Here is an 11,173-nt window from a genome sequence, read left to right as displayed (position 1 = left end):
TGATTCTACTGGGGAGAAGGCATTCCACCGGGGAATAAGACTTTTGAAGCACGGAAATTGCATTGAGATGCGCTTTGTTGAGGAGATGAGAGTCTTGGAACAAAGAAAACCTCATTTGGATGCACTTAGTTGGGGAATGAGGATCTCTCACTTGGCTAGATCCGCCAACGCGCTGACACGGTGTGCTCAAAAGAATGTACCTGCGAGATATACAGATGAAAATGCCCCAGAATATAGCATGACGTCCACGAGATTTCTTCACATGGCAGAGGATGGTAATTACTCACCCACAATGGGCAAAATGCAAGAGCAAACAGATTATCAAACATCTGAGCTTTGAAACTTTCCAAACAAGCAATGGATTCAATGAGTTGACAGGCAAGCAGTGATTAAATACCAAACGAGCATCCGCCGGAGCATCAAACAGACATTGGTTCTCCAAGAGAATGCCACCAGGAAGTGGGCTCAAAGGGTCAAGCAAATGTTGACTTCAAATGGACCAAATAGGCATTGGCTATCATAGTGTTCTGCATATTTGTATTGATTGTAAAGATGCCAACAAGTAACGGACTTACAGACACATTAGGGTGTACATGACAACTATCCGCAATTGTTGGAAATCCACGACACGAGGGTCATAAACTCACGACTCGAGGGTCGGAAAGGAGATAAACTCACGACACAGGGGTCGGAAAGGAATCAAACTCACGACACGAGGGTTGGAAAGGAATCAAACTCACGACACAAGGGTCGGAAAGGAGATAAACTCACGACTCGAGGGTCGGAAATGAGATAAACTCACGACCTAAGGGTCGGAAAGGAGATAAACTCACGACTCGAGGGTCGGAAATGAGATAAACTCACGACTCGAGGGTCGGAAAGGAATCAAACTCACGACACGAGGGTTGGAAAGGAGATAAACTCACGACTCGAGGGTCGGAAAGGAATCAAACTCACGACTCGAGGGTCGGAAAGCAAAGGACTCACAACACGAGGGTTAGAAACTCACGACTCGAGGGTCGGAAAGCAAAGGACTCACAACACGAGGGTTGGAAACTCACGACTCGAGGGTCGGAAAGCAAAGGACTCACGACTCGAGGGTCGGAAAGGAATCAAACTCACGACTCGAGGGTCGGAAAGGAATCAAACTTACGACTTGAGGGTAAGAAAGGAATCAAACTCACGACTCGAGGGTCGGAAACTCACGACTCGAGGGTCGGAAAGGAATCAAACACAACACAAAGGTTGGAAACTCACGACTCAAGGGTCGGAAGGCAAAGGACTCACAACACGAGGGTTGGAAACTCATGACTCGAGGGTCGGAAAGAAAAGGACTCCGATGTCCACATATCAGGACCCTAGTTAAGGGACACCAATAACCAACGGTTGCAACCTCTGAAAGAGATTTGAAAATCGCACTGAAATGCAAAGAGATGCCACTAAAGATTGGACTTTCAGCTTCAGACCGTTGAGGATGACGACCCTGATGGTTCTCAAGTTCACAAGTTGTTTAGCTCACACCTGAACTTTAAACTGAACACCTCCTGATGAGGATAGAATGCCAATGCATAGTGTCTTGCCCCAGCCTGTAAGGACTTTGAAGAGATTAGTCTCGTAAGGACTTTTTGATATTCGTGCTATCATAGCCAACTTGCCCCAATATCATGAACTTCAGAACCATGCCCTGATTGATCAGTGTTGGAAGTAGTTTCGATTGTGCTTGGGTGAGTGCCCCTGATTGCTTAGCACATTGAGAGATTCTTCGAATCTTGACCTGATTGCCTCAGTTTAATTGAAAACTTACTCGATAGAGTATTCAAATGCTTATGTGCCCCTGAAGGTGATCAGACTTTGAGGTATTCTTGCTTCAACTCAACGGAGCTCTGAAGACAACTTGTCCTTTGGGAGGAATAAACTTTTCATTTGAAGTTCATGATGGGGACTTTCTTGATGTTAAGCACTCGTTCATATGCAAAGAATGTTTATTATGAGAAATATAATTCTAATGCAAAGATTATGTTTGTCTTGAAGTTTAAAGAAACTTTTTATGAAAGGATGTCGTAACATCGATTTTTTTGTGAAAGAAAGATGGTGTGATACCAACCCAAGCGTTTAGCGGATCTCCTAGGAGTCAGCTTACCGTATTCTCATGTATAGTCTGCTGTCGAATTAGCCCTGCTTCAATTAGGACTTTTAAGGGTTGTAACGTAGTCAGGTTCACAGTTTTTTTTAGAAAAAAGGATTTTTAGGCTCAAATTATTTGGTGCCCACCCCCTTCGTGATGTTCTCCAATCCTAAGTTCAATTAACTTGACATGAGCATCCATCTTTCAAGAGGAGTTTGAGGTGATTGAGAAATCAATGAAGTTTTGGACATGGCAGTCACTTTTCCTTTCATTTTGGTGTCTGATCACACGACTTTATTCTTTTGATGAGGATTTTTATTTTGTAATCCTTATTTTTCGCTTTTCCTTTTCTTTTTTTTTTGTTTCCCTAACTTTTGCCTGGACAAATTCCTTTGAATTTTGAGTTGGAAGTCCAGCGGGATGCCCTAACTTTTGCCTAAGTCACATGTTTTCGAGTTGTTGACTTAGCGGGCTCTCTTTCTTTTTCTTTTTATTTTTGATTCATTCTTTTCTTTTGAACAAGTCGTGTGATCCTGAATCTCGAATTTGTTGGAAGTGACTGTGACTGCCTGAGTCTTTGATTGATGAAGAATTACCATTGTGGTATCGTCATATTTTGACCTCATGATATGAGGGATAACCACCGCGACTTTGATGTTGGTCTCAACCTCTGGAGGTGAGGGATAATTGTTGTGAATTTGACTTTCCTCAACCTTTTGAAAGACAACCATTGTTATGTCCTTGGATGCGTACTCCTGATGAGTTCCGAATGCTCGATCAGGTTAACTGAACACTACCCTGCCCCTGGGTTAAAAATAAGAGTTTTTTCGTTAAGAAAAGAAACTCCTACTTCAAGGCTCAAAGGGGTTAACGAGGGTTTCACTCCCTTATATCTACAGTGTTTGGGAATTTGAAACAATGCCTGTACATCATCAACAGGGTTCTACTCAAAAGCATACCATTTGAGATTATTGGTATTATGTTCATCATCCTCCCTTCGGAGTTATCATGCTTTATTAACAAGAGTTGAGTATCACGAAAAGCATAGAAAAACATATAAAAGCAAAAGCGAATGGATTTTTTTTTTAGACAAACATATCCAATGCATTATAACTATAGTTCAAAAACAAACAAGTTTTGCATACAAACCGTATTGAACAAAATAAGAAAGATTACACATGAACATGCATGATGATTTAAGAATTGCCAATGTTGAGGAGATCCTCTCCGTATGGACTTATTGCTTCAGCATATCCATTGAGTCAAAGGAGAACTTCCATTCTGGCCTTCCGGTGCGAATGTGATAGCCTTTGCATCAATCAGGTCTTGAACCTTGTCTATGAATGACTAACAACCTTCAATCAGATAGCAAGTATCCCAGGGTGGGCAACACGCCAAGCCTTAGCATTTGTTCCTGCAGAACCCTTCAAATTACTTCATGAATGAAGATTTCGGCGACGCCATACAATATTTGTAAGTGTCCAGCTTTAGGGATTTGAGTCGTGCTAGTGGTGCACAAACTCAAGATACAAGGCGTCTTGCTTATCCCTCGGTCGGGAGCCCCAAATACAGCAACTAGAATTTGTGAATACTTTAGGGATTTGAGCTGCCAATGATGCGAACTCAAGAACACAGAGTCTTGCTTATCCCTCGGTCGGGAGCCCTAAATATAGCTGCTGGAACAGTAATCACCATCAAGAGTGGAGGAACTTTGTATTGCTATCGGCGAACAACAATAACATCTGCGCTTGGCTATCAAAGTCCTCACTTGGAACACACAACGGTTGTTGGGAAGGAAATTTCTGAAAGTACAGATTGCAAGTGATTCTCATGAGCTACTTCCTCGAGGAAGAACAAACATTCTACTTGCAGCAGATGAAATGGGATTGACCAGTACAAACCATTATGAATAAACTCAAACATCTCTGTATCGAGCAAGTCTTGGACTCTTTGTACCTCAACGCCTTGTAAGGCTTGACATTATGATCAGGTGCCCCGAGAATGGAAAACACCGAGTATTGTCATCAAAATCAGGAGAGCTATCTGTAGTGAGAAAGATCCAAAGCAAGAATCTTAACCAGCTGAAATTCCCACAAGCAAGGAAGTAACTCAGATAAAAGGCATTACGATTCTCATCGTCTTGTTTCTCTTACTCTTTCCGTCTTGGTTGACAAGCGAAGGCTACAAACAAGGAAACTCCAGGAAGAGGAGACTCGGGATGTGAAGCAGAACCTTGAGCATGAGAGGTATCTATGTAAACCACTTTTGATTACTGCTTGGCAGAAGATTCTGGTGAAGTCACACGGAATTTGTAATGCTTTAGGGATTCGAGCAATGCAAATGGTGCAATGCTCAAGATAGACAATGTCTTGCTTATCCCTCGATCGGGAGCCCCAAGCAACTTCAAATACTTGCAGATCATAACATCATGACCAGGTGCCCCATAATAGGACTCACACCTAGTGTCATCGTCATCAAGCAGAGAATCTGTAGATATCCACACCGTACAGAGCTTACCAGATGCAAATAAAGCAAACATGGAAGCACATGAGCATAAGACATGAGAATCAGATAGAATTGTCTTTCAGGCCTCTTTTGTCGAGAACATACCCCTTGAATCCATGAGAGAAAGGAGACTAGCCGATAACGAGGAGATTCTGAAACCGCAAGGTTGTGGAAGAGACCCACGAAGTGCTCCGTGGTTTGAACTTGTACCCAAGAGGTGAGGATAAGAAAATGTCTCATTGCATAGGTGAGTGAGAGATTGATTCCCCTTTTCAACACCATCCTTAGAAATTCCTTGATCAGGCTTATCAGAGTTTTCAATTGACTGTTTTTCCTTTCCAAGAGTCCTTGAACACTGGTCATAACTTGCATGTCTTCATAAACAACCCCAACTGAGCTTTCATCTTGGCAAACTCCCCACAAAGTTGTTCCATGACTAATCTTTGAACACACAGTAAGAACAAGTCAAGTCTCTGAATCTGGTGAGAGTACCAAGTCTGAATAAGAGACCCTCGATCCTGAACACCTGTTATGCATAAAATGTATGAGATGCGTGATAAGCATGCAATGCCATGTTCATTCGATTTCCAAGGAATCCTCGTGTTTTGAATTTTTTAGTAAACAAGAGATGAAAAAGCTCGGCACGAGGCTTAAAGATATGATTCCTTGGAAATGGAAGGAATATGTATGCTAGTTATTTTTTGTACATCATTTTTTCGAAAGTAAATATGCAATGATGCAACATGGTGGGAACCACAATACTAGATATATCTGAGATGCCGAGAAATCCCACGGCATAAGTTCAAAGGTTCGGCATAGTTTCGAACCACCACGCCAATCACAAGTCACCAACGGAACAAGTTACCATTGGAACCAGAACATATAGTCACCAACACACTGTAATAGAACATAGATTACCACTCGAATTAGAACCATATTACCCCACGAATAGGAACCAATTGTACACTCGAACAAGATCAACGGTAACCCACGAACAAGGACCATGGTAACCCACGAACGAGGATAGCGGTAACCCACGAACGAGAACAGCGGTAACCCATGAACAAGAACCAAAGTCACCGTCAATGTGAAGGATAGAAAAACACTTAGAAAGGGGGGGTTTGAATAAGTGTAGCTTTAAAAACTTGACAGATAAAAATAAATTGCACAGTTATTTTTATCCTGGTTCGTTGTTAACTAAACTACTCCAGTCCACCCCCGCAGAGATGATTTACCTCAACTGAGGATTTAATCCACTAATCGCACGGATTACAATGGTTCTCCACTTAGTCAGCAACTAAGTCTTCCAGAGTCTTCTGATCACACACTGATCACTCCAGGAACAACTGCTTAGATACCCTCTAAGACTTTCTAGAGTATTCTGATCCACACGATCACTCTAGTTACAACCTGCTTAGATACCCTCTAAGACTTCCTAGAGTATTCTGATCCACACGATCACTCTAGTTCCTTACAACTTAATGTAATCAATTCTAAGAGTATTACAATTGCTTCTTAAAAGCTATAATCACAAACTGTGATATTTCTCTTAACGTTTAAGCTTAATCTCACTAATATATTACAACAGCAATGTAGTGAGCTTTGATGAAGATGAAGATTCTGAGCTTTGAATAGAACAGAGTTTCAGCAAGTTAATATGAGTTGTTTTGTTCAGAATCGTTAACCTTGCTTCTCATCAGAACTTCATATTTATAGGCGTTGGAGAAGATGACCGTTGAGTGCATTTAATGCTTTGCGTGTTCCGTACAGCATCGCATTTAATGTTATACGCTTTTGTCAACTACCTCGAGCCTTGTTCACGCTGTGTCTACTGACGTTGCCTTTAATAGCTTTTAACGTTCCTTTTGTCAGTCAGCGTAGCTTGCCACTTGTACTTCCTTCTGATCTGATGTTTGTGAATACAACGTTTGAATATCATCAGAGTCAAACAGCTTGGTGCAAAGCATCTTCTGATCTTCTGACCTTGAAGTGCTTCTGTGCGTGATACCATCAGAACTTCAGTGCTTCTGATCTCATGTTCTTCTGATGCTTCCATAGACCCATGTTCTGATTCTGCTTCGACCATCTTCTGATGTCTTGCCAGACCATGTTCTGATGTTGCATGCTGAACCCTTTGAGACAAAGCTTCTGAGCGCTGAATTATGCATACTCTTTATATATTTCCTGAAAAGGAAATTGCATTGGATTAGAGTACCATATTATCTTAAGCAAAATTCATATTATTGTTATCATCAAAACTAAGATAATTGATCAGAACAAATCTTGTTCTAATAATCTCCCCCTTTTTGATGATGACAAAAACATATATAAATGATATGAATTTGCGATCAGAAAGAGCAGACGGCAAAAGACAAATTACACAGCTATAGCATAAGCATATGAATATGTCTCCCCCTGAGATTAACAATCTCCCCCTGAGATAAATAATCTCCCCCTGAAATAAATACTCGAAGAACTTTAATAAAAGACTTCCCTGATTATTTCGGTAGAGACGATCACATAAGCTTCTGTCTTCAGAGAATTCATAGCTTCTGACTTCTGCTTCCATTGGACAGCTTCAGAACTAGAATTTCTTTAGATCCCTAGAACACTCACAGCTTCTGATTCCTGCTTCCATTTAGGACAGCTTCAGAACTTGAATTTCTTTGATCTTCAGAACATTCACAGCTTCTGATTTCTGCTTCCATTTAGGACAGCTTCAGAACTTGAATTTCTTTGATCTTCAGAACATTCACAGCTTCTGATTTCTGCTTCCATTTAGGACAGCTTCAGAACTTGAGTTTTCTGGATCTTTAGAACATTCACAGCTTCTGATTTCTGCTTCCCTCGGATAGCTTCAGAGCTTTGAATTTCTACCAACATCACTTCATGCTAGATTTGTATCAGAACATTGTTGAATGTACCAGAGCATCATCAGAGCATCTCTACATCCTGAAATGTTACAGAACAAAAACTAAACGACAAAAGTCAGCATGAACGAGTCAGAACATAAAATGTATATTCGAACACATGATATGTATCAGAGCCATATAGGCTAAAATAATGTATCAGAGCAAATAGAATTTTGTCAGAGCAAATAGACAAATATGGATCAAATTCTATTATCAGTGCTTCTGATTCATTCTTCTTTCTTGCTTCTGATTTCTGAAGCTTGACAGCACTTAGCTTGCTTCAGTTTCCATGAGCTTATTCTTTTTACAGAATAACACTTCTTATGGTTTTGCTTCTTGTGTTTGCTTTGAAAATTCTCTTCACTTCTTTATACCTGCAAAACACTTAAACCATATAGAACTTGCAGTTCTTGTTAGTAAATGTGTGGGAGCTTTACCCAGCAACTGATAGATTAATAAAATCATTTATCATTTATCTTCTCCCCCTTTTTGTCATAACATCAAAAAGCATAAGAGATTCAGATGCAAAGCAAGAGACAAAAGGAAAGAAACACAAATAACTTTTCATTGATTTCAACAAGAAAGATTACAAAAGAGGAATGCAGGAAAACAGATGCAACAAGGAAAGAAAACTACACAAACCAAGGGACTAAGATCCTAGCCTACGCAAAATCCGCGCCAGAACATCATGAATCCCGTCAGTGCTTGTAGCTTGCCTTGCCATGAAGGAGCGAAACTCAGCATTGGCTACTTCTTGCGCGTCCAAACGAGAAGCCAGCATAGCTTGATTCTGATGAAGAGCTTCCAAGGTCTCCATCAGAGCTGAGGTTTCACCAGAAGAAGAGGCACCTGAATTTCTGCCAAAAGGGACAGCAATCTCAGCAGGGTGATCTTCTGGGAGATCTTCAGCTTGTGCATCTTCCATTTCCTCATCTGAGTCTGACTCAGAAGTAGCCTTAGCATATTCTGGTTCAGGCAGCTCAGAAGTTCCAACTTCCAACGCTTGAAGAATAGCTGCTAGGTTTGTTGGAGGAGTAGGACCAGCAACTTCAGCAGGATAAACCACTACTGGAAAGACCATGTGAGGTGCTTTTTCAGAAGGGTTCATTCTGAACCAGTTAAACAGCCACTGAAAATCTCCAGTCAGCACAGGAAACCATGGTTTCCACACCACGATGTCTCTGCAGAGATTTTCTTCTTCCAACTCATCTGCAGGTATCTTCTTCTCAAGAACACTTCTGTTCCTGATGAAATGGTGATAGCTGCTTTCACCAACTTCCAACCGAAGACCACGAATACCAGGAGCTTCAGACATGATCCTTCTCTGAGTGTCTGTAGCCCTAACCAGAAAATCCTGACGAAAGGTATCCCAAAGGTTGCTTGTAGCATACTCATCCAGATGGTTAAGGTGAGCAGCACCCAGAATCTCCAACCAGCCATTTACATCAGAATGTAAAAGCTCCAGAAATGATTGAGTGGTAGGGGTTGGAGGGTTGACAGTGAACCTGGAGTCGGGAAAAACAACACTATAGGGATTAGGTGTTCTGGTGGGAAAAGGGTGTGAGAGAGATGAAGAAATATCTGATGGATGGGTTGAAGGAGAGGAGATATCAGATGGTGAAGAAAGTGGTTCCGAGAGGATGAATGAGGAGGAAGAGGTGGTGGAGGTCTGTGAAGAGGGAGGTGATTGAGGGGTACCGTCAAGGGGTTGATACACACGTCTAGAGTAATTTCCAGACATCATAGCTTCAAACGGGTTCACTTTGAGAGGGTCATAGGTGATCCTTACTCTTTTTGGTTTGGTTTCTGGTTCAGCAGTTGCCTTTCTCTTTTGTTTCCGATCATTATCTTGATTCCCAGAGCTTGACGATGGATTCATGATGAAGTTGCAGATATTGGAAACTGCTAGGGTTTATGATATGAATGCAAAGAGAGAGAACGAAAAAGAAACTGAATGCAAAGTGAGAGAAATATAAGAGGGAAAAGAAACGTTTGAAGAATATAAAAAGAAAACTGAAAGAGAGTAAATGATGAAAAACATTTAATGTTACGTGACGTGAGGAGAGATAATAATGACAAAAGACGTGATTTGCACAGTTACCTAAGTAGACGTCCCCTCAACTGCACGCACGCTTGTCCAGGAATAGTGAACACGTGTTTACCATCTGGATAGCCAGTTACAGCTGTTTTGCTTTTAAAGAGATTCTGAATCAACTTAGACAATGAAACGTTAGTAATAACTGAATCACAATTTCTAATTGATTTCAATCAGAACTTCTTAAAAAAAATTCATTTCAGAAGATACCCATACATAAGAACTTCTCATCTTCTCATTCTGGGCTTGTTTCTGAAGACCCATTTTGTACCTATTATATTGAATCCATCTGGTCTAGGAACAAGATCCCAAACATCATTTCTTGTAAACTGATTCAGTTCTTCTTGCATAGCAATTATCCAGTCTGGATCTTCTAGAGCATGATCAACAGAAGTTGGCTCGATCAAAGATACAAGGCCTAATTGACAGTCTGCATTGTTCTTAAGGAATGCTCTTGTTCTGATTGGATCATCCTTCTTTCCAAGAATGACATCTTCTGAATGACCAGAGATGAGTCTGGATGATCTTCTGACAGATGGTTCTTCAGAAATGCTTAGATTCTCCAGAGAAGCTGATACTTGATCTTCAGATTCTTTGCTTCTGAGAAGCTCTGCTTCTGATGCGTTGCTTCTTGGCTCAACAACTTCTGATATATCAATATCACAATCTGCAAAATTATCAAACTGCTTTGGTTTTTCAGAACCAAGCTTATCATCAAACCTGATATTGATTGATTCTTCCACAATCAATGTTTCAGTATTGTATACTCTGTAGCCTTTTGAGCGTTCAGAATATCCAAGAAGGAAACATTTTTGTGCTTTGGAATCAAACTTACCAAGATGATCTTTAGTGTTCAGAATAAAGCATACACATCCAAAAGGATGGAAATATGAAATGTTGGGCTTTTTATTCTTCCACAATTCATAAGGAGTCTTATTTAGAATAGGTCTGATAGAGATTCTATTCTGAATATAGCATGCAGTGTTTATTGCTTCTGCCCAGAAATGCTTAGCCATATTGGTTTCATTGATCATGGTTCTGGCCATTTCTTGCAGAGTCCTATTCTTTCGTTCTACAACTCCATTTTGCTGTGGAGTTCTAGGACAAGAGAAATCATGGGCAATACCATTTTCTTTGAAGAATTCTTCAAAGGATCTGTTCTCAAATTCACCACCATGATCACTTCTGACCTTTATGATTTTACACTCTTTTTCAGATTGAATCTGAATGCAGAAATCAAAGAACACTGAATGAGACTCATCCTTGTGTTTCAAGAATTTTACCCACGTCCAGCGGCTATAATCATCTACGATGACTAATCCATATTTCTTCCCTCTGACAGATGCTGTTTTGACTGGGCCAAACAGATCAATGTGCAAGAGTTCTAATGGCCTTGAGGTAGAAACAACATTCTTGGACTTGAATGCAGGTTTGGAGAACTTGCCCTTCTGACATGCTTCACAAAGAGCATCTGATTTGAATTTCAGATTAGGGAGTCCTCTGACAAGATCCAGTTTGTTAATCTGAGAAATCTTT

Source organism: Vicia villosa, unplaced genomic scaffold (assembly GCF_029867415.1).
Source record: "Vicia villosa cultivar HV-30 ecotype Madison, WI unplaced genomic scaffold, Vvil1.0 ctg.000020F_1_1_3, whole genome shotgun sequence".
Classification (NCBI taxonomy): Eukaryota; Viridiplantae; Streptophyta; class Magnoliopsida; order Fabales; family Fabaceae; genus Vicia; species Vicia villosa.
Note: the sequence above shows the minus strand (reverse complement) of the source record.